This window comes from Dendrobates tinctorius, unplaced genomic scaffold, assembly GCF_039654945.1.
Source record: "Dendrobates tinctorius isolate UK_male_01 unplaced genomic scaffold, ASM3965494v1 ptg000029l, whole genome shotgun sequence".
Taxonomy (NCBI): domain Eukaryota; kingdom Metazoa; phylum Chordata; class Amphibia; order Anura; family Dendrobatidae; genus Dendrobates; species Dendrobates tinctorius.
Genome location: NW_027361697.1, coordinates 10,917,053 through 10,923,696, shown reverse-complemented (window position 1 = coordinate 10,923,696; position 6,644 = coordinate 10,917,053).

The following is a 6,644-nucleotide window of genomic DNA, read 5'->3' as shown; positions in this document are numbered from 1 at the left end:
TATTTAAAAGCCTTCGGATAAATACTCGTGGAATCTGTAGCTGGTTTGGGTTAAAAGGTCTGAATTTTTGTACTTACAAAACAGTAAATGTGGACGCAACGATAGAGGAAATAAACTTTAGGATCAAAGCTGTCATCAGCTAATGTGGGCTAGAAAAAAAATCACGCTGCGCATATAGTTTCCTACCGAGGCAGTTAAAAATACATCATCTTACTAATAATTATAGACATTAGAATTAGTGATACATTATAGATTGATTAAAGGGAATCTGTCACCAGGTTTTTGCTATGTAATTCAAGTTCATCAAGACGTAGGATCAGTCTCCCTGATTCCAATGATGTGTCACTTACTAGTCTGTGTTTAATTGTTTCAATAAAATTAGTGTTTTATCAGCAGGATATTATAACTACAGGACTAGATGTTCTCGTGCCTCCTGGTCCTGCCACACCTCCACAACGGCTTTCTGTCAATATACAGTGTGCACAAAAGCCAATCAGTGGGGTAGGCGTGGTTATACAAAGCTCAGCAGTCAGAGCTCTGCTAGGTCTGCAGCAGAGAAAACTGTGATCCTATTACAACTGCTGCAGCCAGTAAACTAAGTGGTACATCACCGGAATCATGGTCTCTGGCCCTACATCATGCTGCTGTCAGACTACATAGCAAAAACTTGTGGACAGAGTCCCTTTAAATATATATTTTTTTAAAATTAGATTCTTTCTTAAGCCAATATATCTATCAATCTAAGATTAGAACAGGCATGGTTTTAGAATTGAACAGGGTTGTCCCATAGACCGTTTCACAGAGTATTTGATAAATATATGATCACTGGGTGTCTGATTCCTGGGATAACTAGCAATCACAAGAAGGGGTTCACAAGGTCCCCTTAGTGATTGGAATCAAAGTCACTTGGAGTGCGCTCAGTATCTATTGGATGGAGGTGCAAGTAAATCGAAGCTGAATTGAGTGCTAGGGAGAGTTTTCTTATGGCTCTAGGGTAGCAGCCCAAATAGTGCATCAAACCATTTGTATCTGTGGGTTTTTCAGTGGTGAAGATGCCCTGCTTATTTTTAATTGAGTGTCGAGGTTGCTGTGAAGATGATGGGGTCTTATAGTGGTGCGAGGAAAGACAAGAAAGATGGAAGGGAATCCTCTGGACTTAGGGTGGGCAATTCATTTTCTCAAGGGGCCACATGAGAGTCTGTGATTACTGTGGAGGGCCAAACTAACCATCCGAACTTAATTCTGTTCATTATTCTTGTTTATATTAATTTTTATTATTTAATAGTGAGCAGAATTATGTTTCCTGTTTTTTTATAACATTTATAATCATACTGCTTTGTTATTAAGCCCTTGTACCTTGGTGAACAGCTTCCAGCACAATTTACTACCTCCATAATCCCTAACAGAGTATGATGTCCCCACACAGCTCTGAACATAGTATGATGCCCCCACATAGCCCCTCAAACAGTATGATGTCCTCAGAAACCCCCCACAGAGTAAGATGTCCCCACAGCGTATGATCATGTCCCTGAACCGATGGCCGGGGGACCACCACAATGCAGGGGGACTACGGTACACAAGATGAGGTGCAAGCAACAATGGGTTAATTTATTTACAGGCAAGGAATGCAGTGTTTATGAAAATGCAGAAACAGGGGTATGCTATGGAAACAGACGATTTACAAGGATAATATTCTCTAGCTGGGCCATCAAACAGCACGGAGCACCAGCTATAACAGCTCAGTGTATTTATCCAACTGGCAAGAAAACACAGTAAAGTAATGTATGATGCTACACTAACTATAACCTATCTGGCCTTTGCTAACCAGGCCACACGGCTGCCGTGTTCTATCTATTGCAGCCTATCCTAAACTCTAGCATGTGCACAGAAAAGGTTAACACTCACAGTAGCATTGGTATCTCAGTCCATTCCCGGAGGCATGCAGCTTTGCAAGATGGTGCACACTTCTTCCTGGAAGCTCTGTGCAGCGTGATCTTTTCCTTGTGTGCAGATCCAGTGATGCTCCTAGAAACAGTGGATTCCCTCCTCTGGATTCCTTTCTTGTCTTTTCTTTGTGGCTCCTCACGGCAACATAGGAAAGCCACCTTGTTTTCCACAGAATAGTTTACAAAGTCTTTCCTTCACAGCTCAGGTACGTGTCGTTCCTGGAGAAATCTCGGCTCTCTCCTCGCACACAGAAAAGCAGCCCCTCCCCTCTGCAGTGCTGGCAGAAGAAATCAAAACAGTCTTTACAGCAGGGAAGTGCAGAATGTCCCACTGCTCTAACCAAGGGGGTGCTGTCTCTTAAAGTGGCAGCTTGTCTCTACGGTCCATAGCAACGTCACCCCCTTACATCTCCACACAGTATAATATACTACTACACCGTATAGTACACAACTCCTTCCAGTATGATTTTTCTGCACAACTCTCAAACATTTTAATGCCTTCACAAAGAGTATGATGTTCCTAGACAACATGATGTGCCCCAATAACTCCATAACTCTCAAAAGAGTATGATGTCACATTATACAGTAGGGTATAAGGACAAATACCCAAGTACAATTAGTATACAGTGGGTAAAATAAGTATTTCATACACTGACAATTTTGCAAGTTTTCCTACCTACAAAGAATGGAGAGGTCTGTAATGTTTATAGTAGGTACACTTCAACTGTGAGAGACAGAATCTAAAAATAACAGAAAATCACATTGTATGATTTTTAAATAATTAAATTACATGAAAGAAGTATTTGATCACCTACCAACCAGCAAGAATTCTGGCTCACACAGAGCTGTTAGTTTTTCTTTAAAAAGCTCTCATACTCTGCACTCATTACCTGTATTAATTGCACTTGTTTGAATTCGCTACTTGTATAAAAGACACCGTTCCACACACTCAATCACACTCCAACCTCTCCACCATGGCCAAGGCCAAAGAGCTGTCTATGGACACCAGGGACAAAATTGTAGACCTGCACAAGGCTGGGATGGGCTACAGGACAATAGGTAAGCAGCTTGGCGAGAAGGCAACAACGGGTCCAGTTATTAGAAAATGGAAGAAACACAAGACTGTCAGTCTTACTTGGTCTGGGGCTCTATGCAATATCTCACTTTTTGAGATAAGGATGAGGTAAGAATGATACTGAATAGGTCAGGAATCAGCCCAGAACTACACGGGAGGTACTAGTCAAAGAACTGAAGAGAGCTGGGACCACAATCTCAAACATTACAGTTAGTAACACACTACATTTTCTTGGATTAAAATCCTGCAGGGTACACAAGGTCCTTCTGCTCACACCAGCATATGTCCTGGCCCATTTGAAGTTCGCCATTGACCATCTGGATGATCTAGAGCAGAGGTCCCCAACCACCGGTCCGCGGCCCAGCATCGGGCCGTTGCAGCGCCCGTACCGATCCGCGGACACAAGGAGAGCGGGCGGTGGTGCAGAAGCTGATACTCACCTAGCGGTCCCTGACGGCGCGGCGGCTTCATCCAGCGCTGAGCTGTCAAGTGTACCGCTCATTTAAGGTCATGAATATGGACGCCACTCCTCTCCCATAGGTGTGGCGTCCATATTCATAGACCTTAATGAGCGGTAGCACGTGACCGCTCCGCACAGGAGCTGAAGCGCCGCGAGATGCAGGGAGGGAAGTTCTGCGATGTGAGGGTAAGTATGATGGGGGAGCCGAGCGGAGCCATATATACATGGGTGGGAGAGTGGGAGCGGAGCCATATATACAAGGGAGGGTGGGAGCGGAGCCATATATACAAGGGAGGGTGGGAGCGGAGCCATAAATACAAGGGAGGGAGAGTGGGAGCAGAGCCATATATACAGGGGAGGGAGAGTGGGAGCGGAGCCATATATACAGGGGAGGGAGAGTGGGAGCGGAGCCATATATACAGGGGAGGGAGAGTGGGAGCGGAGCCATATATACAGGGGAGGGAGCGGAGCCATATATACAGGGGAGGGAGAGTGGGAGCGGAGTCATATATACAAGGGGGGAGAGTGGGAGTGGAGCCATATATACAAGGGGGGGGAGAGTGGGAGCGGAGCCATATATACAGTGGAGGGAGCGGAGCCATATATACAGGGGAGGGAGAGTGGGAGCGGAGCCATATATACAAGGGAGGGAGGGTGGGAGCAGAGCCATGTGTACAGGATGGGAGAGTGGGAGCAAAGCCATGTATACAGGATGGGAGAGTGGGAGCAGAGCCATGTATACAGTATGGGAGAGTGGGAGCGGAGCCATGTATACAGGATGGGAGAGTGGGAGCACAGCCATGTATACAGGATGGGAGGATGGGAGCAGAGCCATGTATACAGGATGAGAGAGTGGGAGCAGAGTCATGTATACAGGATGGGAGAGTGGGAGCAGAGCCATGTATACAGGATGGGAGGATGGGAGCAGAGCCATGTATACAAGGGAGGGAGGGTGGGAGCGGAGCCATGCATACAGGATGGGAGAGTGGGAGCGGAGCCATGTATGCAGGATGGGAGAGTGGAAGCAGAGCCATGTATACAAGGATGGGAGAGTGGGAGCGGAGCCATGTATACAGGATGGGAGAGTGGGAGCAGAGCCATGTATACAGGATGGGAGAGTGGGAGCAGAGCCATGTATACAGGATGAGAGAGTGGGAGCAGAGTCATGTATACAGGATGGGAGAGTGGGAGCAGAGCCATGTATACAGGATGGGAGGATGGGAGCAGAGCCATGTATACAGGATGGGAGGGTGGGAGCAGAGCCATGTATACAAGGATGGGAGCGGAGCCATATATACAGGATGGGAGAGTGAGAGCGGAGCCATGCATACAGGATGGGAGAGTGGGAGCAGAGCCATGTATACAGGATGGGAGAGTGGGAGCAGAGCCATGTATACAGGATGGGAGAGTGGGAGCAGAGCCATGTATACAGGATGGGAGAGTGGGAGCGGAGCCATGTATACAAGGGAGGGAGAGTGGGAGCGGAGCCATATATACAAGGGAGGGAGAGTGGGAGCGGAGCCATGTATACAAGGATGGGACAGGGGGAGCCACACAGAGCTGGACAGGACGGGGGGAACCACACATACATTTTCTGATGATTAGAAAATAATCAGCATGTACAGTACTCCAGTACAATTGTTCTTAAGGCTGTGTGCACACGCTGCGGATTTTGGTGTGGTTTTTTTATCCCTGAAATCCGCACGTATCGCTGGAAAACGCAAGTGCGGTTTTTTGTGCGGTTTTTGCATTTTTGGTGCTGTTTTTGGTGCGGTTTTCATGCGGTTTTCCTGCGTTTTTTTTAGTGCGGTTTTTGGTGCAGTTTTGACTGCACTTTGCAAAGCAGACAACATACATAAATTTATGGCAACTTGAATGAGGAAAAAAAAAAAGGTGATGTCATTTCCTTGGCCAACCCCCACCATTCTCCATTTTGCTAGCCAAAAGCAAGTATCAGCACAAACATCCAGCATTCAAGTGCCCTGATGGCCGAGAACCAGATCACACAGCGGTGCCTGCTCTGCAGGCCATATCGAATCCTTTTGATGTGGTTTATGCTGCAAAACATTAATCGCCACAGAGAGGAGGTAAGGCTGGTTTCACCTTACGTTTTATTGTGCAGCACATCATGCGCAATAGGTCGCATCTGCAATGCTTCCCTATCGTTAACATGGCGGCCGCAGGGTATAGTGCTTGCATGCGTTAATCATCAGTTGCATTGCATTGGCGTACTATGGGCGTAGTACGCTGACAATCGCAGCATGCTGTCATTGGCACGGAGCGTAGAATACGGATGAGAAATATACGGCTGGTGCGAGGGACCCCATAGAGAATCATTGGTCCGTGTCTAATGCGTGCTTTGAGCGCCTCTCACCCGGCTGTATTCCTCGCCAGGGTGACCCCGGCCTTATGCTTAAGGTTTTTTACAAAATTGCTTCTGAGGCACTCCTATGGTAGTGGCTAAATATTCAGCATCTCAATTTTTTTCATAATGGTGGCAAGAATGCTGCCATAGGAGTGGAAACCATCCTTTTAATTTACTGCTTTATGTGCGGATGGTACCCATGGTCTGGAGTAGTGGTTACTGTGTTCCAGACCAGGATAAATTAATCTGGTAACCAATATATATTAAAAAAAAAAAAACACAGTGATATACTCATCCTCCGTCAGACTATGTAGTCCTTTGAGCCGTTCACCATGCTCACGGCATCTTCCGTTCAGTTGCCGTTTTGTCTAGTGGGGGACATTATGTTTATTTTTTGGGAACATGCTGTCGTTAGGACAGATGCAGAATAGGCTGCGGTGCGAGTTTCTTTAAGTTGTGCTGAAGCTTGGCCAGCTAATATGCTATGTGTGCACATTGCCTCTTTGTTTTTTCTTAACATTTATTTGTATTTTAGTTGCAGGGGCGACGAAGGAGGAAGAGGAACAGACGGATGTGGGTGCACCCGCTTGTAGCTGAGCGACAGGAGAAGGGGCATTTTTATGTCCTTTACCAAGATTTGAGGCGGTAAGTTCAAAATATCTTTAATCCGTCTCTTCAAATATTATCATTATGAATTTAAAATGTTTGTCATGATATCATTTCAGCTATCCGGACAAATTCATCTTGTTTTGTCGGCTGTCCATCCCGGCATTCGACCGATTGTTACATATATTGGCA